Raw genomic sequence first — 22146 nt, 5'->3', positions numbered from 1 at the left:
TTGTTAAGGCTCATATGATTTGCCCCATAAAGTGGATGTCTTAACAACTGGGGATCATGGAAGGTGTACTCCAAGTGGGAAACAGGTTTTCTAACAGTTTATTTGCCATTGTGAGGGCATCAGCCTTATAGTAAGGAAAGGCCTTAACATATCCAGAAAACATACATAACAGTAACAAGAACTGTTAGGTGAGGGAACTGACAAACAAAATGAATGCATTCAGATTCTTTCTCAGCAAGCCATGCGGTTTCCAGATGGCCTTAGCTACAGCATCCTATGTAACCTTAGATACAGAGTCCTATACAACCTGTAGAACACATGTGCACTGTGATTGATTGTGATTGATTATAGTACCTGACCTTAAATCACTATTGTGTACCTTGTTATAAGAACAGCCCTGCCCGTGCCAGCTGCGGGGAAGCTGGAGCTGTGCTTGTGCCTTGCTTTGTCCTGCTATGCCCGAATAAAGCTATTTCTCACCTGTCCACAGCTCCTTGCATATTTTTCCATCTGTCATAACCGCTCACCCCAAGCTTCAGTACCCCGAACCTGCAGAACAAGAACATATTGATAACCCATACTAAGTGGCAGTTAAATGAAGTACAGCTGTAAGTGTTCAAAGGGTCCAAAGGGAGAAGGACTGAGGCCTATAGGGACATAGGTATTTCAAGAATTTGTACCTGGCAGGTCAGACATTTTTTCTGTTTTCACAATCTTATAAAAGTCTCCCTATCGATGTCTATTCACAATTTGAGTCATTCTAAATGCATTATGCTGATTAATGGAACGCAAAAACTAAAAAATGCTGTTTTCCAGAGAGGCTTGAAAACTCAAATGACTGTCTTGGATTTCTCATAGCCCCAACTGTTCATTTTATTTACCACTATTGTTTATTAATCTTAATTTCTCTAATTCATGAGCAGACTGTTGGTATGTTTCAAGGACATCAGGATAATAAAAATCTAGCAATGAAAGGTTACTTTTTTCCAGAAGCAGAATTGACTTTATATACATGTGCCATGATCTTTATAGATTCTATTGCTGCTGCCTTTGCATGAAAGTCAACTAGGGTATTTTCCTGAAACTCAGGGGCAATCCTTTTAATGTGAGCTTCAATTTTGATAACAGCAATTTCAGAAGGTAAGAGAATAGTGGTAAGACTGTTTAATTGTTGCCCGTTTTAACTGGGGTCTCAGAGGACATAAGAAAATCCTTTTGTTTCCATAAAATTCCCAAGTCATGAATGACTCCAAAGGTATAACTGGCATACTTGGGTAAAGGCGTAGAGTTCTGCTTTGGGGGCTGATTTAGCCTCTGAGAGGTTTCCCCTTTTGAGTAGGGTACTGAGAGCATTTTCTTTTTTTATTTCTACAGTATGACCCAACAAATAAGATTAGTTCAGGATTAGTTAAAGATGTATTTTGTAAATTAAGATACAGTATTGTTAACGGAGAGTGGGGATCCTCTCCTGGCACATTGTCCAGGTTCTTGATATCTCAAACAAAGCATTGAGCAAGACACTGAAATACAGTAGAGAAGAAAAACTTTATTAGAAGGGAAAGTACACTTCCAGATGTGGAAGCGAGCCTGAGCAAGAGAAGTGTGTCTCAAAAAGGCCTGGTGACAAAGCCTTCAGGATTTTTTTCCCTATTTGCTATGTGTGGTCACTTTTCTTAGAGGAGTGAGCTTCCTTGATTGACAATTAAGATTGACAGGACTCAGTGATTCATCATTTGCTTTCTGTGCATGCTTGTTCCCAGAATTCAGTCTGTTATAATGATATTAATGAACTTCCAGGAATATGCATCATATTATAATGATGGTATAATGAAGCTCAGATGAGCTGAAGGTCGTTGGGGTCTTTGTTGCGCAGGTGCAAGTGACTGGCTAAAATTGGTACCCAATTTTCTGCCTATTTGTTTCCTGGTATGAGTTACTTTTAGCCTCAAAATGCCTTCTGGCTTGCTTAATTGTGGGGGGGCTGGGGCAGACCCTTCCTAGAATAGAATGACCTCATGGTCTTTGTAGATGGACCCAAAACCCCTTATCTAACTTTCCTGCCTAACTCTTTTTCTAAGAGCCATGAACCCCCTTATTATTAGTATGGATGTTGAGGGACAGGCTTCCTGCTGAGAAGGGTCTTAGTCCCTGCCTATTAGGGTTTCATAGAGCTCTTTTCCCTTTCTGCCTCAGTCAAGGTGGGGTCTTGGATTTCCTGTTGAAATGCTGCCTCAGTCCCTAGACAAGAAAAAAAAGATATAAACTTGTTATTTAAATCATATATCTATTAATTTCTATTATTGATTAATATATTTCTTAAAGAATAAAAACCTTTAGCCTAAAGGCCCGTTTCCTCTCAGACTCTAAGGACCCTGTCTGGCCTAGGGCCATTCCCATATCATGGTCCCATGATCCTTATTAAAAGCCAGAGGACCTGAGTTACCAGTTTCAGGGTCATTATCTGGATTTGGGGGAGAGGACCTTTTTCCAAAAGAAATGAAGGAAGGAAACTTAACTAGATTTACAAAAAAAGAAAAGAAAAAGAAAGAAAAATTAAGAACTCTACAAGAGATGTCCCATATCATTTCCTGCTAAAAGATTAAGAATTTTTTTTATAGGTGATGTCGTGTTTTCAGTATCACAAAATCGAACATTTTTATTACCTCATAGTCATAGGGCTTGCCTTTGTCAGGTAGAAGTAGTAACACAACAGGATTAAGGACATTGCAACATTTAAGATGTAGATTAGATGGTAAAAGCAGAAGGATATAATAGGAAATTAATCTACTTGCAGAGAAATATTCAGTCTAGTCAGAGTTAAGAAGACTTTAGATAGCATATGGAATTTGCAAATAAATGTCATCTCCTAAGGTCGAATCTCTTAAAGCTTTGCAGCTGTGGCTATAGGCTTAACAGTAGGTGTAGACATGAGCAACTGAAGCAAGTAGTATGCTATAATAGGCAATAAGCCTGTATATATTATCATGTTCCTGCATGAACATTCCCAGGGCTTGATTATCCATTTCGTGCACAAATAAAGTGAAAGATTTTGAATAGTTAGATAGGTCTAACAAAGATGATTCTTTGCAGTACTTATTTTAGTCTCATAAAATCTTGCTCATATTTCTCTTCCCAAGGAAGGGGTTCAGGTGATGCAGGACAAGGCAGGGAGCCCAAGCCCTCCACCAAAAGAGTGTAGAAAGAATTCAATACACATGACAAAGTTAAAGTCAAAAGGAAAGGAGTATTAGAAAAGGGGTAACACTTTACAGACAGAGTGTGGCCTCTTCTCAGAGACAGAGGGTAAGAAAGACCCAAAGTGTTCAGGAAATTCTGTTTATATATCATTCTTTAGTTTCCATTTCCTTTAATACGGACATAAAATGAGGAAGGAAAAGGGGAAGAATACGTAGTTTGAAAGGCCGGCTGTCAGTTCCCGCTTTTAATCCTATGTTTCCCATGGTTAGCCACAGAGAATAAATAATTTTATTTGTGTAGGGTAGCCACTTGAAGACTCTGTTGTTCCTTTTTCCCCTTCACAGGTATGGGGAATGGGTTGTTAGAAATCCCAGTAGAAATCTTCCTTTGCTCTGAAGGTGTATTTCTGGCTTGGCTGCAGGGCTGATCAGCATATTGCAGTCTCTGAATGCAGATTGATTTAACATTTTAATTCTCTTGCCTCCTCTCTACATTACAGGTACTACAATTTTAGTAAGTTTATAGAGTGAGAAAGCTAACAGTAAAAAATTAGGATCCCATAGTCTGTAACAAGCAAACAGTCGAGCCTAAAAATCCATGAAGTTATTTCTTAGCTGTAGGTCTAGGAAATTCGTGGGTTAGTTTAATTCTTTTCAGAGATAGCTGAACTCCTTTAACATTTAGATCATGACTTAGGTTATGAATAGTGTCTAAAAATAATCGTAATTTTTTCTTAGAGACTTTGAGTTCTTTTTCAGTTAACTATTGCAGCAAACAAATGGAATCTTTTATAGATGCCTCTGATTACTGAGCATAGCAACAGGTCATTTACATATTGTAAAAGAGTTGATTTCCCAGGGAAGTAGAGGATGATTAAATCTCAGTCTAATACTTAAGAGAAATAAGAAAGGACTTTCAGGGAACTCTTGAATCATAACTGTCCAGGTATATTGTCAATTTTTCCAAGTAAAGGCAAATAGATATTGGCTGTTGTGGTCTACAAGGATACTGAAAAAGGTTGAACAAAGGTCTACAACAATGAGCTATTTTGAGTATGGCAGAATTTGTGACAGAAGGGTGTTCATGTTTTGAACAACTGGAAAATGGGGAATAAAAAGTCTTTTAATGAAGCTATTTTGAAATACTGAAGGTTCTATTAGTTTCTGCATATCACTTAAGTAGGTAACCCATACTGTTTGTTCAACTTAGGAACTTTTACTCTCAAGAGCCATTTTAGAATGTTCCCTGTAATGACCATTGTAATTCTAGGTTTTATTTTTAGTAAAATATTGCCATTTTTCTAGATAACTGCCACTTCTGTGACTTTAGTTTTTAAATACAATATAAGCAGCTGTGCCAGAAGGTGTCATGCTCAAGTCTTTGTATACAAAGAATGCCATTTCATTTAACTAGGCCATTGGTTTCCCAAAGTCAAACTAATTGACTTTTTGACTTCTAAGACTTCCATGAGCAACTAACCCTTATTTAATATTCACCTGAGGTATCACTCTGTACCTATTCCAGCCCAAATCAGACCCAGTCCAATCTTGAAAATTATGCAGGACAGGGCAAATTTGCCCAAGTGACGGAGAGACCAGGCCCTGTACCAAAAGAAGAAGAGAGTCCTTTGGCAGAGAGTGTAGAAAGAATTCGACATACAAGCCAAAGTTGTCAAAAGGAAAATTCATTAGAAATGGGATAACACTCCACAGAATGTGGTCTCCTCTCAGAGGAAGAGAGTGAGAGGGACACTTAGAGAGACAGAGTAAAGGCACTAAGAGAGATCCTGAGTGTTCAAGGAATTCAGTTTATGTGTCATTCTTTAGTTCCCATTTCCTTTAATATGACATACAGTGAGGAAGGGGAAGAGTATGTAGCATAAAAAGGTAAGAATATGTAGAGTGAAAGGCCTACTGGCAGTTCCCAGCTTTGAATCTATACGTTCCCCATGACCTTAGCCATAGGAAATGACTCTTGGCTCCTGTTTCCCCTTTACAGGTGTGGGGAATGTGTTGTTAATAATCCAGCAGAAATCTTCCTTTATTCTGAAGGTCTCCTCCTGGCCTGGCTGCAGGGGTGATCAGCATATTGCAGTCTCTGATTGTGGCTTGATTAACATTTTAATTCTCTTGCCTCCTCCCTAAATTAGTTTTGCCCAGATGACATTATGACATTTACTTTGTTCTACCCCTTAGCCCTTATCCTCTGTATGCCTGCTCCTTTAATCATTAAGCCTTAAGACAGAAGATTAACCAAGCCTCAGGTCAATAATCATGAAGACAATAGGTTTTGGTTGGACTTTAGACTAAGTATAACATCTTGGCTTTAGATGTATTTCAGCCCCAGGCCCATTGAGGCAGAACAACTGTGGCAGCTTGACTCTGCCTGACCGCTTTCTGCTCTAAAGAGTTAGTTCCTGACTGCAGGTCCCTTCCCCAGGACTCTCGGCTGATGTGGCAGTCCAAAAACCTGCTTAAATGATTAAGCCGGTTTCCTTATACTTTGGCAGCCAATCAATGTTTTCCTTATGTTCTCCTTCCTTATATGGAATATCTACAGCTGTGGAGGAATGTGGAAGTACAAGATTGTATAAAACTGCCTGCTATGTTACAATCAGGGCTCAGCCTTTGGATAACAACCCACTGAGTTGGTGCCGGCATCAATAAATGCTGCTTATAGCCTGCTTATAGCCTCGGTGTCCTATCTCTCTGTTCAAGAATCCCGCAACACAATCCCACCAGCCACAGGACCAGGCCATGGGACCAGACTGGATGGCACCATGGCTGATTTCAGAACCTAATAATCAATTACCTCATCCCCCTCCAATTGTTCAATCAGTAACACCCACAAAACCAACTCCCTTAGTCTCTATGATAACTGATTTTTCCTATAAAATCTATACTTCTGAGACATCTGGGGAGCCAGGCCTTTGAGCAATAGCTTGCCTACATCTCTAGGACTTGCAACTCTCTAATAAACCTTACTTACTTTGTTGCAAAACCTGTACATATCTCTTCTTTTGCTTACACCTGCGCAAGCAGATGGGCCCCTTTTTTGCCCTGATAACAGTTACAGTAATATATTTATTGACACATATTTGGTACCTGGTATTCTGCAATTATTTTGTCTTGTAATCTTCATACCAGTTTTGGAAGATTGATAGTGTTCTTCTTTTTACTTTCCTAATGAGAAAACAAGAAATAAAAAGGCAAAATCACTTTACTAATCATATTGAGATGGTAAACCATAGTCCATGATTTAAAATCCAGGCAGTCATTCTTATTTAGAGTAAATGTGTAGGGGGAGGGAAAGGTAAATGAGGTGGAAGTTGAAAAGGATAGAGTGGAAATCTCCCACTATGGCAATCCAAAGCTATTTACTAGCAGTTAATCTAAGAAAAAGGGGTATTAAAGTTCTGCTTTTATGGTTTGGTGCCAAAGATTCAAGGAATAGTAAAGAGTTGTGCTCCTTTGCACTACCTTCTTTCTGATTATGTGTCTTTTATTAAGGTAGGCTTAGGTGCCCAAAGTAAAATACAGGCATTAATTTTATTCATTTTCCAATATCATTCTAATTACACACACACACACACACACACACACACACACACACACACACACATAAAATGTGATAATATATATAGTTAATGTAGGGAGGAGGCAAGAGAATTAAAATGTTAATCAAGCTGGCAAACTGACTATGGGGCAATAACTGACAGTTTGAGTACCACATTAAGGAATAACATTACTGGAGTACAAGGGACAATGTTGGTTCGCTAACACTCAGATGGTCAGATACCAAGGAATACTGTGCGAGAATCCACACATCTGCCTAGAGGTAGTATGAACCTTGAACCCAGCCACCTTGCTACCCGTTGGGTCCGGTTGGTCAGACCATGATTGCATTGAAGTCAGGGATGAAGTGTTTTCCAGCTGACCTGACTTGACAGACCAGCTCCTCAAGGACCCTGATGTAGAATATTATACTGATGGTAGCAGCTTTGTGAGGTGAGGAGAATGCCTTGCAGGATATGCTGTAGTGACCTTACATTCCACCATTGAGGCAAAACCTCTACCTAGGGGAACGTCAGCACAGAATGCAGAGCTCATTGTCTTGACCCATGCCCTTCAGCTGGAAGCAGAAGTGTGTGCTAACATATACACTCACTCTAAGTATGCCTTCACCACCCTCCATGTACATGGAGCCCTGTACAAAGAGAAAAGTCTAATCAATTCTGGAGGAAAAGACATAAAATATAGAAAGGAAATTCTAGAATTTTTAGATGCTGTATGGGCCCCCAAGAAAGTAGCAGTCATGCACTTCAAAGGACATCAAAAAGGGGCACTATAATGGCCTGGGGCAACTGCAGGGCAGACCATGTTACCAAACTAGCAGCAGCCAAGGAGATGGCCAGCCCTATGGCTCTAACTGCTTCCTTGTTTCCCTGTCCCTTAGCTGAATGAGACCTCAAGTACTCAAATCAAGAAGAAGCCTGGTTTAACACTGAAGAGGGGAGCATCCTCCCTGGTGGATGGTAGAAGTTCAAGGATGGGCGAATGGCAGTCTCTGGGATCCTAGCCCCAGCCTTCGTCAAGCAGTTTCACCAAAAGACTCACCTTGGTTGCACTGCCCTAGAAACCATTCTGGGCTGGTACTTCTATGTCCCCCGGCTCTATAGCATCTCCCAAGTGGTGTGTGAGTGGTGCAAAGTCTGTGCCCACAACAACCGCAGGCAAGGGCCATGTGCTCCAATGGGAGGCCAAAGTGTTAGTGGCACCCCCTTTGAAGAACTCAAAGTAGACATCACTAAATTGCCTCGATCACGGAGCCTCAAGTATCTCTTGGTCTTTGTATTGCACCTATTCTGATTGGGTAGAGGCTTACCCTACCTGGACTGAGAAGGCTTGAGAAGTAGCCAGACTGCTCCTCCAAGAAATTGTTCTATGGTTTGGCCAACCAATTACCATTAGCTCATATAACGGACTAGCCTTTGTAGCAGAAATAATGCAGCTACTGGCCAAGAATTTAGATATTAAATGGATATTGCGTACCGCCTATCGACCACAGAGTTCAGGACAGATGGGAAAACTATGTCAGGAGACACATCTACATTGGGACAAAGTCCTCCTCATGGCACTATTAAGAATCAGGTAGGCCCCAACCAAGAAGACTGGGTTCTCTCCCTACGAGATCCTGTATGGGTGGCCACCACCACTCATCAAAGGACTAGGGGGAGACCTCAAGGAAATAGGTGAATTGACTCTCAGACAACAGCTTCAGGCCCTAGGGACCACCTTCCAGATTCTCAACCAATGGGTTAGAGAAAGGTTCCTTGTCAGTTTAACCACTGAAATTCATTCTTTAAGCCAGGAGGCTCCATCTGGGTAAAAGAGTGGAACATTCAGCCCCTGAAACCATTGTGAAAAGGCCTCCTTACTGTCATTTTGACTATCCCCACTGCAGTTAAGTTTGCTGAAATAATGCCCTGGATACATCACAGCAAACTTAAACATGCAGCTGCAGAGTGAGAATGTGTTCCAGACTCTTCTGAGCCCCTCGAGGCAACCTCCGGAAGAAAACACCTACTTTTCTGGCAAACCAAGGATGATGTTGGCCCCACTTTGGTCACACTGGAAACTGACCAATCTATGTGCAGCAGAAGACTGAAGACAACGTCTCGTCAGGATGGGACCCTATTAACCTCTTTGGAGGCTAGTTCTCCACTTTCGGTGGCTTCAAAAGACCTTAGTTGGTATAGTACTCCTACTTCTCAGGACCTGCTTCCTCCTCCCATACCTATTGCCTCCTGTTTTCTGGTCAACTACCTTCCTCATAGAGACTATAGTAGAAAAAACTGCAGCAAAAGTTCTCGTGCTATGGAAATACCAGCCCCTGAACAAAAAATTAGAGAAAGATGATGCTTTCTGTCCCAGTCCTGGGTCCAAGCATCAAAGCGGGGAATGTGACAGGCTGACCCTGCATGACCATTGCCTGCTCGAACGAGTTAGTTCCTGACTACAGCACCCCCATCCCAGAACTCTGGCTGATGCGGCAGTCCGAAAACCTGCTTAAACGATTAAACTGGTTTCCTTATAGTTTGGCAGCCAATCAGTGTTTACTTTATGTTCTCCTTCCTTATACAAAATATTTATAGGTGTGTAGAAATGAGGAAGTACAAGATTGTATAAAACTGCCCACCATGTTACTTACAATCAGGGCTCAGCCTTTGGATAAGAATCTGCTGAGCTGGTGCCAGCATCAATAAATCCTGCTTCCTGCTTATAGCCTTGGTGTCCCGTCTCTCTGTTCGAGAATCCCACAACATTTCCACAATATAAATTTATTGGAAGATACCATTGTGAAAAGCAAGCCACAAAGTAAGAGAAATAAATGTCTATTGATAGACTAGGATAGTGGTGTACCTTGGTGTGTTCACTATTTGATACTTTATGTAAAAATATAAAATAAAGTACTGATCCAGGATATAAATAATCCCCATAAATACATTTCTAAAAGGAAGACAAACCACCAGATAAGTGTGCAAAAACATGAGTGGTTGCTTTATAAAATAACATACCCAAATAGCCAATAAACATATAGACATATGAATACCGCTCAGCCTCTAAAGTCATTGGAGAAATGCATATTAAAATATTAGTGAGATACTCTTTAAAAATGCTAAATGTTTTTTAAATGAATCAAAAATTTTTTTAAAAAGTGGATTAAGTAGCATTCTCAAATTGGTACACCACTTTGGAATATAGTTTGGTGCTATTTCCTAAAATTCAATATATACTTACTTTACCATCCAGTAATTCCAGCCACAGGTGTACAGCTAAGAGAAAGATTCACATACAATTTCTAATATATATATACACATATATGTAGTATATGTATATGTATGTACATATATGCACGTATATGAATGAAAAGACATAATATTTAAAAAACATAAATATCTATACTAGGAATAAGTGAAACTAATCTTCCAATAGTAAGTTAGTTCCATAAAACAAGTGTTTTTCAGAGAAGAATGCAGACAAAGTCTTTCTTCCATGTTGGCAATATGGTAGAGAAAACAGACTCAAGAGATGCCAAGGAAATCATCATACCACTCTAATACATCTCATAAGCTATTGTCATCTCACACAGTAGTACCAGGGAAATATTTATTTATGAAACAGCATATCTACCCATCATATATCTCTGTTTTTCCTTAATAATCAGGTATAAATTTTTATTTATTTTATTCATCACTTTCAACTTTCTATTTTAATCCTATAGGACTTTTGTAAATGTTGATCACATTTTCTCTCACCTTTCTTTTTCCAGGCTCAAGAGTCCTCATATTTTTTTCTCTCTATTTCTATAATATCCTGTCCCATCCACTGATTATTTACACTGTCTCTAAGATTTCTTCAGATCTCCTCTACGTTCTATGAGGTAGGGTCATAAGTAGAAAGGTGTACAGCACTTTGTGTATAGGTATGCAATGGCTATACAGAAAGAGTATTCAACAAGGAATAACAGATGAAACCTATATTAAACAAAACAAAAACTAGTTTCCTACCAGAAAAGGCTGTATGAAATACAAATAAATTTGCTATATCTAAAATGGGTTTAACAATGATCTAGGATGGAATTTTAAAGCTATAAAATAGGAACTCAATTGACTTCTTATACTAGGTACAGTCATTCCTAAGTTTCCAACTTGTCCCAAACCAGATTATTTTTACCTAGTGGAGATAATAAAATCTTAGGTCATTACAACAACAAAATGGAGGAAAGAATGCAGTAAGAGAAATTTGGTGCTATCTTGAACAGAGAGAGGAATTTATTCTTAATTTAAGAAAAAAAAAAAAAGACATTCCTAAATAACTTCAGCCTATGTTTGCCAACACTTTTAGATTCATGTCTCTTTTTCCAGATCAGAAAAACACAGGAATGTTGGTTACTTGAAGCAATTATGTGTAGTTACTGCCACCTTGAGGCCATCTCTAAGAGCTATATCTTCTAACTTCATATAGCAGAGGGAAATAAAATATATGACATAAGGAAGCATAAAGTGCCTAAAATACTACATGACACTCGATATCTGTATAGCACTATGTGCTTATATTATCACTTACATGTTATCATTTATCCATCATAGAAATCACGTGTTATCCATGTTGTATATACACACACAAATACTATGTAAAAGCTGTCATAAATTTTGCTGTTAGAGTTGTATATAGAATCCGAAAAGTGTTGTATTTGGAGACTCTCATGCGGAAGAGATGTTCCTTAGTTGGCTCTTTTTAGTCATTTAGACATAAAGCCAGGATACATCAATTGCTCTTAAAGAACAAAATCAGCAATATAAACCAAATACAGGTACTTCAGATAGAGACATTCAATGCTGTATTGAATTATACATACATATATATATTTGAATATTATTGAATAATATTATACATATAATATTATTGAAATATATACATTTATATATATACATACATTATACACACACACACACACACACACACACACAGACACACACATATATAATGTAGGGAGGAGGCAAGAGAATTAAAATGTTAATGAAGCCACAATCAGAGACTGCAATATGCTGATCAGCCCTGCAGCCAGGACAGGAGGACATCTTCAGAACAAAGGAAGATTTCTGCTGGATTACTAACAACACATTCCCCACACCTGTGGGAACCTATAGATTAAAGGCTGGGAACTGCCAGCAGGCTTTTCACTTTACATATTCTTACCTTTTTAAGCTACATACTCTTCCCCTTCCTCACTGTATATCCATATCAAAGGACATGGGAACTAAAAAATGAAATATAAACTGAATTCCCTAAACACTCAGGGTCCCTCTCACCACCCAAGTGAATTTTACATTCAAAATAAAGTAAGATGAATTGTTAGTAACATTTAAAGCAAAAATAAACAAAATATTTACAGTATATCAAAGGAGGTTTAGTAGAAATATAAGTAAGAACTGTTTAAGCAAGAAGTTAAATCCATGAGAGATCAATTTGGTCTCTCATGGATTATGCTTTTTGTATACCTAAGAACTCTTTGCCTAACTGTGGCAGCCTGACCCTGCCTGACCATTTCCTGCTGGAAGGTGTTAGTTCCCGACTGCAGCCCCCATCCCAGTGTAAAAGTGGAAATTCTCCAGTTGCAGGGAGGCAGCATCTCCAGGTAAAGCAGTAACTCAGTCAGAGGGAGGTGATATCTCTAGGCGCCAGCCCCAGAAGAAGTGCAACATTCCAAGGTGAAAATAATAAAACTGTCTACTAGGACTTGTTTGATCTGAGAGTTCTCCAGATACATTTATCTTTGTACAAAACGTTAATGACTAACTTCTGCTTCTTGTAATCTGCTTATTCAAGGATGTAGTAGGAGGCTTTATAAGCTGCCTCCTCTGGAAGCTCGGGGCTGATCTCCTCTAACCCTGCATGGTAGAGAGTCAGTGGCCGGCCGGCTAATAAAGGCTCATTAATCAATTAATCTCAATTGGCTCCGTGGGTCTTAGATTCATTTGCGCCACAACACCAGGACTCTCCGAATGACAGGCCAGTTCAAAAACCCCGTTAAATGATTAAGCCAGTTTCTTATAGTTTGGCAGCCAATCAATGTTTTCCTTATGTTCTCCTTCCTTATATGAAATATCTATAGCTGTGGAGGAATGGAGAAGTACAAAATTGTATAAAACTACCTGCCATGTTACAATCAGGGCTCACCCTTTGGATAAGAACCCGCTGAGCTGGTGCCGGTAACAATAAATGCTGCATATAGCCTGCTTATAGCCTTGGTGTCCCACCTCTCTGATCGAAAATACCACAATATAACTCATCATTGAAAAATTTGCTCCTGAGGTTTTCTTTTAGAAATTTTATAGTTCAAAGTTTTTACATTTAAGTATATTATCTATTTTGAGGTAGGTTTTTGTTTTGGGGGGGTTTTTTGTACATGTTGTGAGCTATGCTTCAAAGTTCATTACCAAAGGACTTGAGTTTGCAAATTAACATCAAATTCGGCTTTGACAATTCAGCTGAGTAACATTCTCTCCAACCTTTAAGTCTGGCTTTTTACACACACACACACACACACACACACACACACACACACACACACTCACACTCACACTCACACCACACACATACACAATCATTTTCTTGCTTATGCAAACTTGGAAGAGAGATTTGTTTATCTATTTTTTAATCCAACAAATATTTAACAAATACTTTATATGTATCTATACTGTTCTGGGCACTATAAATAAATAAATAAGAAAAAGATATAAAAAAAAGAATCTCTGCCCTCATAGAGCTTCTTTGCTAGTAGGAGAAACTGAAACTCAACAAATAAACAAGTATTTAAAAAATATGTTAGATGGTGACAAGTTCTATGAAGAAAAATACAGCAGGGAAGGGCGAGAGAGTGCAGAAATAGGAGATGAACTTGCTAACCAAAATAGAGTGGTCAGAAAAAGCAGAGCCCAGAAAGTCAAAAAGTAAGCAGAGAACTGAGGAGGTGAGGAAGCAAACCAGCAGCAGAGCAATAGGGCTATAGGAAGAGAGAACAGAAAGTAAAGGGGCCTGATACAAAAGTGTTTCTGGAACAGTCAAAGAATGTTTAATTAGTGCGTTTGGAGAGGAGAGACAAAGGGGAAAGATAGGTGGAAGTCAAGTTAGACAAGAAAAGTTAGGCCAGATCATGTTGGGTCTGGTTAAGCAACTTGTTCTTCAAGTGATATTAGAGGATTTTGAGCAGAGAAGTGCAGCATATAAATGACAATATTTTTAGTACATCACTCTGGCTGCCTAAATAAGAACATATTGAAGGGCAATAAGATTGGAAGGAAGAAAACCAGCTAGGAAGCTATTGTTATGACACAGATGAGAGATGAAGATGGCCTGGTCCAGGAGAGTAGCAGTGAAGATATACAGAGTGGTTGGATTTGAAATATATATGTATTTGATTTATAGCAAATGTGATTTACTGATGGATCAAATATGGCATTTCAAAGAGGAGTTAAAAAAAACACCTAGATTTTTGAACTGATTACCTAAAAGAATCAAGTTGTTATTGATACTGAGAAGGGGAAATACATCAGAGCAGATTTGAAGTATGTTAGGGGAAAGTTCAAGAATTTAGATTTGAACTTGTTAAGTTTGAAATTCCTATTAGAATTAAAGAGCATATTTCAGGTACACAGATAGAATTCAAGAGAGATATAAATTTGGGGGTCATTAGCACACAGGTAGTAGTAGCTAAAGCCAGAAGGATAAATAACTTCACCAAGGGAGGGAATGTAGACAGAAGAAGTCCAAACTAAGCCCTGGGTCACTATAATACTCACATATTTAAAGTATAGAGATGAAGATGGACTAGCCACGGAGATTGTAAGAGAGTGGCAGACAAAAGATTAAAAAAAAAAAGTAAAGAATGTTAATAGAAGATAATACTTAAGGAGATAAAAAGATCAACTGAGTCACATGTTTCTGATATGCCAGAGAAAATGAAATTACTGCAGAAATGACAGAGAATGTGCCACAGATTGGCATCACTGGTGACATTGACAAGAGTGGTTTTGATGCAATGAGGGAAAAAAAGAAAAATGCAAGTAAAACTGTTGCTGGATACTCGGAAAGAGAGAAAAGACACCGAGGCAATAAGCAGGAAGTAGCATTTATTGGTGTCGGCACCGGCTCAGCGGATTCACATCTAGGGCTGAGCCCCGATCGCAGTGGGGCTTTCCCTTTTATACACATCTTATACTTCCTCATAGTTACAGATTTGCATGTTCTTTCTATATAAGGAAAGTATATATTGATTGGTTGGCAGGCCATAAGGGGAAGTGAATAACTTTCAACCATCCTAGGAAGTGGTTAGCTCAGGCCTTGCTACCACATTCTTCCCTTTGATGCTCAGGTCCAAGATTGGATCAGAGAGCATCATCTTCACCCTGTTCTTGGTCTAAGGGCTGATATTTCCATACTGTATTACCTGACTATCTATCCTGATTCCCTCTTTACATTTATAGTCTGAGAGGTCACAAACAGTATCCTTAAGGGTATATTGACCATCCTGGTGGGGTGTTTCCATCCTCGATCTTCTGCTGTACATGAATCAGTCAGTTTCTGGTGTGACCAAAGCGGGGCCAATGGTCTTTCAATCTACAAGTCTAGTCAAAATTTTCTTTCAGAGGGTTAGTCTGAGGGGCTCTGTGGAGTCTGAAATGCACCAGTCTGTGGCTGCTGGCTTAAGCCTGCTAAGGTGAATCCAAGTGAGCATGGAAAAGATAACAGTGAATGGGCCCCTCCAAAGAGGCTTTAAGGGTTAGACATTCCATTCCTTGACCCACACCGAATCTCCTGGCCTAAAGGAATGGTCCTCAATAGTCAGACTAACAGGCAACCTTTCTCTAACCCAGTGGTTGAGAGCCTATAAAGTAGTACCCAAGACTTGTAACTGCTGTCTCAGAGTAAATTCACCTATTTCCTTTAGGTCTCCTCATATTCCCTTGATGAGCGTGCGTGGTCGCCCGTACAGTATCTCGTAGGGGAGAGAACACAGTCTTCTTGGTTGGGGCCGACCTGATTCTTAATAGTGCCACGGGGAGGACTTAGTCCCAATGTAGATGTGTCTCTTGACATAGTATTCCCATTGAGTCTTAAGAGTCCTGTTCATGCATTCCACCTGTCTCGAATTCTGTGGTCTATAGGTGGTATGCAATTTCCATCTGATATTCAAATTTTTGGCTAGCAGCTGCACTATTCTTGCTACAAAGGCTGGTTTGTTGTCTGAGCCAATGGTAATTGGTAAGCTAAATCATGGAACAATTTCTCAGAGGAGCAGTCTGGCTACTTCTTGGGCCTTTACAGTCTGGGTGGGATAAGCCTCTACCCAACTGAAATATGAGCACACAAAGACCAAGAGGTACTTGTAGGCCCGTGATCAAGGCATCTCAGTGAAGTCTACTTCCAGTTCCTCAAAGAGTATTCCTCCCATACTCTGGACTCCTGGAGGGGCCTATGGCCCCTGTCATGGCCAGGTCCTCAAAGAGTGTTCCTCTGCATTGAAGAGGGTCAGGAGGAGCTAGCAGCAACTGGCCCATGTGGGTTTATGCATCTGGATGATAGATTGTGGTAGATTGATCATGGCCTGAGGCTTCGCTGTGAAGGAGGGAGTATGATTTTTCCAGTTTAAGAGGTAGCAGTAGTGAAGGGCTGGTACACAAGGGTGTGTCAACCACCCTGTCTGAGGCCATCCTGGTCATAATATATGGGGCCCAGTGTTTCACGTAGGGGTAATTGGAAGTCCTCTCCTCTAGAAACTGATGCTTTTGGTCAGGTTCTGTTTGGGTCATAGGGGTTCAGAACAGGAGGTGGTGGAGAATCTACAAAGGTCAACGAGGATAGGGTGTCAGTGGCCAGGCTGTTTTCATGCAGCTCGTGGGTGTAACTAGCTGCTTTGGGGCCCTTGGCAGGGGTGGATAAATGGGAGCATATGGCAGTGGGGTATCCTCTGGCCCACTTGGCAAGATTGGTTTCTTTTCTTTAGGTCAGTATTTGGAAGTTGCCGTGGCCCAGGCCAACATTTCTCTGCAATTCTCTTCTAGACAGGCTCTCAAGTCAGGACCACAGCCCTCCAACTGTTAATATAAGGAAACTGATCTGGATGGCTGGGAGTCCCTACAATGACCTGATAGACCCTGGCTATGACTGCCTTGTCTAGGGATCCTTCTGACGGCCACCCCACATCAAATGAAGGCCAGTCTATCTCACAAAAAGTACAAAGTTTCTGGGGGGATGAGCTTCACACCATAATCTCTTGAAAAGCCCTCCTTAAAATTCTTTATAATACATCCTAAGGGAGTCTGCTTACTCTCTTGTCCATCCATATTCCACTTGTGTGATGGTGACGCACACACACTCAGGGATTTACTTTGCCCATCTCCAGCTGTTCCCCTCACGAGGATGTTTCAGTCCTTGTAGCAATTGGTGGGGTCGGTATAAAACCCAACTTAAATCACTGGAGTAGACTCTTCATGGAGATCCAGCGATACCACCCTAAGCTGAATGAGGTTCGCCGTGGATCCACAGATAAAGGCTCAACTCTCACTCCACGGCAAGGCCATGTCTCTTTCACACTCAGGCACTCATCACTCAAACACCACCCTTCGCCCAAAATAAACCTGAGAGGTCACAGTTTCATCGCCCTCCAGAGACTACTCAGTTGACCTCGGGAGTTGATCAGACTCCTCTTCTGCCTCTTTAGGGACATGTCAAATACCAGGACCCGGGTCCTCACCTGTCCATCAGGCAGTGCTCCTGTGCTGGTTCCTGTGCCTCACGGGGTTCTGTTGTGCTCTCGAAGCCACCACCCCAGTCCACTGGAAGAGTCATTTTCCCCTACAGACAACAGGTTCTCTGGTGCCAGGTAGAGTCCACATCTCCCAGCCTCCCAGGGTCCCCGACAACAAAGGAGGCAAAAACTTGCCATCTTCGATCCTAGAGGAGTCCCCAGAAATTTTGCAGGCTACTCAGACAGAGAGATGGGACACCGAGGCAATATGCAGGAAGTAGAGTTTATTGGTGCTGGCAGCAGCTCAGCAGACTCACATCAAAGGCTGAGCTCTGATCACAATGGGCTTTCCTTTTTATACACATCTTATACTTCCTTATAGTTACAGACCTGCATGTTTTTTTCTATATAAGAAAAGTATATTTTGATTGGCTGGTGGGCCATAAGGGGAAGTGAATAACTTTCAACCATCTTAGGAAGCAGTTAGCTCAGGCCTCACTACCGCAAAACCAATCCTTTGCTGTAAAGGGTCCAGAGAAATGTGGTGGAAACTAAAGAGACATGTGTGGTTTACAGAGGTTCTTTCTGTTTGTTTGCTTGCTTTTCTCACATGGGAAAAATTGCAGACTTTTTATGCTGATAAGATTGATCTAGTAGGGAGGGAGAATTAGTGATACAGAAAAACAAAGGGAAAATTAATTAAGGAAGTGATACCGATATGGGATGTCGCTTGTAAAATTCTTAATCTTTTAGCAGGAAATAATACAGGACATCTCTTGGAAGAGTTCTTACTCTTTTTAGTAAACTTAGTTAAGTTTTCTCCCCTCCTTTCTTTAGGAAAAAGTCCCTCTCCCTCAAATCTCGAAATTGCAAACCAGTGACTCAGATCCTCTGGTTAGTGATAAGAGTCATAGGACCATTGTTAGTAGAAACAGTGTTAGGCCAGACAGGGCCCTTGGGGTCTGAAAGGGGAGGGGCCTTTAGGCCAAAGGTCTTTTTTTTACTCTTTAAGAAATGTATTAACCAAGCCTGTTTCCCTTTACTCGCTTAATAGGCAAATTAATAATAGAAATTAATAGATATACGATTTAAATAACAAGTTCGTATCTTCTTTTCCTTGTCTAGGGACTGAGGCAGCACTGCAACAGGAAACCCAAGACCTTGCATTAAGGCAGAAAGCGTAAGAATTCTATGAAATCCCAATAGGCAGTGTCTACGACCCTTCTCAGCAGGAAGCAGATACAGAAAAGACCTCCCATCCCTCAACATGCATACTAATAATAAGGGGGTTCAGAGCTCTTAGAAAAGAGTTAGGCAGGAAAGTTAGAGAGGAGGTTTCAGGTCTGCCAGCAGACACCGAGGTCTTCCTATCCTAGAAGAGATCCGCCCTCATATGGCCACAATTAAGCAAGCCAGAAGGCATTTTTAAGCTAAAAGTAACTCATAGAAAAAAACAAGTGGGCAGAGAATTAGGAACCAGTTTAAGCCAGTCACTCACAATTGTAAAACGAAGACCCTAATGACCTTCAATTCACCTGAGCCTCATTATACCATCATTATGATATGATGCATATGCCCAGAAGTTCATTAATATAATTATAACAGACTGAATTCTGGGAACAAACATACAAAGAAAGCAAATAATGAATCACTGAGTCCCGTTAATCTTAGTTGTCAATCAAAGAAGCCCACCCTTCTAAGAAAAGTAACCACCCACAGCAAATAGGGATAAAAAAAAATCCCAAAGGCTTTGTTACCAGGCCTTTTGAGCCACACGTCTCTTGCTCAGGCCTGCTTCCACATCTGGAACTGTACTTTTCCTTCTACTAAAGCTTTTCTTTTCTGCTGTATTTTGTTGTCTTGCACAATTCTTTGTTCGAGAAATCAAGAACCTGGACAACGCACTGGGAGAGGATCTCCACTTTCCGGTAACAATATCTTAGAATGATTCTTCTTTGATACAGACCTTATGAGACAAAGGAAGTCCTGTGTGGCATCTGCTATGAAGAAATGGTGCCCATCTTCCTCACTCCAGGATTTCTGAATCTCCCCAGGGTCTCAAACCATGTTAACTTAATGCCTAAGCCTGACAACTGTATAGTCAAATAGACAGATACCCCAACACTGGCTCTGTCATTTACTAGATGTGTGACATCTGGAAAATTACAAACTTCCTAAAAGTATCTATATCCTCAACTATAAAATGGGAAAATTTTTAGCATCTACATTGAAAGACTACTGTCAGAATAAAATGGTTTCATGAAGATAAGCTAAGAACTTGTTACAGAGCCTTGCAAAAAGCAATTATTCAATCAAAATTAGCTATCGGTGTAGAATTACATGCATAGTATTAATATGTTGTGACAAATAACAGTTTTACTTGGGATTGGAGATGGTAACCCGAATTTCAGGCTGAAAAAAGAATATTGGTGGATATCTTCTTCTTAAAAATGTTTTATTAAAGCATAGAGACTTTAAGAGATGTATGGAGAAGGTAGAAATACAAGGTTGGAATAGGGAGGCTTTCCTGGTTAAAATGAGAGCTCTGGGATAATAGAAGATAAAGAAATAACACAATCTTGAAATCGCACTAGAGCAGTTCACTAAAATAAGAACAGAGGCTTCACAGAAGGACCTGGAGTCAGGAAAATGAGGCCCTGCACTGTGTAAGGAGAAACATTCTTTAGTGGTATATTCTCAAGTGCTATTGAGGAGCTTTAAATCAAGTAAAGTGGGGCATTGCCCTGGAAGGTAATCTAGGAACCCCTTCAGGGGAACTGTGGCATATAGGTCAGTCTTACAAAATGGCTGGTAGAGAAACCACCAGGGAGGCCTAATCTTAAGAGGGACAGCACAAAGGGAACTGTGGCATATAGGTCAGTCTTACAAAATGGCTGGTAGAGAAACCACCAGGGAGGCCTAATCTTAAGAGGGACAGGTTCAAAGACACAAGGAATTGTGGCTTAAAGTGACAGTAAAACCAAAATGAATCTATTCTTTCAAAGCTGATGCCCACTTGCTCAAGTTTAAGACCTTTTGGGTTAAAGAGCATGGCTGGGTTTTTCCTCAATCTTCTCTTTCTCTGCAGAAACCACTTAATCTCTCCTCTCTAATCTGACTCCACCATTATGCTTAGCTCCTGATCATGGGTGTGATCAACAAACATGCTTGTCTTCTCTTCAGAGAGTTTAAACTAGTAGGGATGATCAGGGGAGTATACATGAATAACCTGGGTGCTTTTTAAAGCTATATAGACCCTGGAACATGCAAAAATTTTTACATATACTTATAATAAACACATCCCTTTATGCCCAGGCCTAATTAATTATCTCAGACCAAAGTCTAGAAGTGACAACTTGAATGGCAAATAAGAATATGAAAAGATGCTCAACAGCACTAATCTCAAGAAAATACAAATTAAAGCCACAATGAGTTATCACCTCACACCTGTTAGAATGTCTATTATAAAAAAAATATTCAAGCATTAACAAAAATTGGTAAGGATTTGGAGAAAATGAAACCCTTGTACACTGTTGGTGGGAATGTAAACTTGTACATCCGTTATCAAAAAATTGTATAGAACTTCCTCAAAAAGTTAAAAATAGAATTACCATGTGATCCATCAATCCCACTTCTGCATATATATCCAAAGGAAGTTCTGTGTAGCATCTGCTATGAAGAAATGGTGCCCCTCTTCCTCACTCCAGGATTTCTGAAATGAAATGAAATCACTATCTCAGAGATATCTGCACTTCCATATTCATTGCAGCATTATTCACAATAGCTTAGACATAAAAACAATCTAAATGTCAACAGATAAATGAATAAAAAAATTATACACACACGCATGCACACAACAGAATATTATTCAGCCATAAAAAAGAAAGCAATCCTGCCATTTGCAACAACATGGAAACCTGGAGAGCATTATGCTAAGTAAAATAAGGCAGAGAAAGACAAATACCGTATGGTGTCATATGTAGAATCTAAAATTTTTTTAGTCAAACTCATAGAAATATGGAGAATAGTGGTTGCCAGGAATGGGAGGGTGAAGAAAATGGGGTGATGTTAGTCAAGGGGTACAAATATTCACTTATAAGATGAATAAGTTCTGAGCATCTAATATGCATCATAGTGACCAGACTTAACAATACTGGGCTATATACTTGAAATTTGCTAAGATAGTATATATTAAGCATCTTCACAATAAAAAGGTAACTTTGTAAAGTGATAGATGTGTTAATTAAAAATCCCTACAATTACTGATATTTTGAGTCCCTCAGCACCTTTGTGTTGCTCTAGGCCCTTTCTTATGGTTATCATTTCACAATGCATATGTGCATCAAATCATCACATTGTATGCTTTAAATACATTACGGTTTTATTTGTCAACTATACTTTAATTCAGCTGGAAAGAAAAAAAAAACATTTCCTGAATACCCAATATAATGTATTACATTCTAGGAATACAAACATTAAAAACAGATGTTGAATGGCTCTGCCAAGTCATGAAAATAGTCAGGAAATTTAATAATTACAGCACTGCATGGTGATAGCTGTTATAATTTCAACATCACTGTTGTACACTGCTCAAGGTGTCATGGGAGAATCTGTGGGAAGAAGAGGACTAAACAA

At 39.8% G+C, this 22146-nt stretch overlaps 1 long non-coding RNA gene across 1 annotated transcript; it reads right to left on the bottom strand.

Annotated features, from left to right (window-relative positions):
• Nucleotides 1-357: 357 nt before the first annotated feature.
• LOC120584308 (uncharacterized) lies at nucleotides 358-17736 on the bottom strand. The gene is made up of 3 exons (XR_005648006.1): nucleotides 17518-17736; nucleotides 6303-6380; nucleotides 358-549 (listed from the first exon to the last, which is right to left on the bottom strand). It is a non-coding gene; the product is annotated as an uncharacterized LOC120584308 (long non-coding RNA).
• Nucleotides 17737-22146: the final 4410 nt, after the last annotated feature.

This window comes from Pteropus medius, unplaced genomic scaffold (assembly GCF_902729225.1).
Source record: "Pteropus medius unplaced genomic scaffold, Ma_sr-lr_union100, whole genome shotgun sequence".
NCBI lineage: Eukaryota > Metazoa > Chordata > Mammalia > Chiroptera > Pteropodidae > Pteropus > Pteropus medius.
Note: the sequence above shows the minus strand (reverse complement) of the source record. Positions and strands in the feature narration are given on the sequence as shown.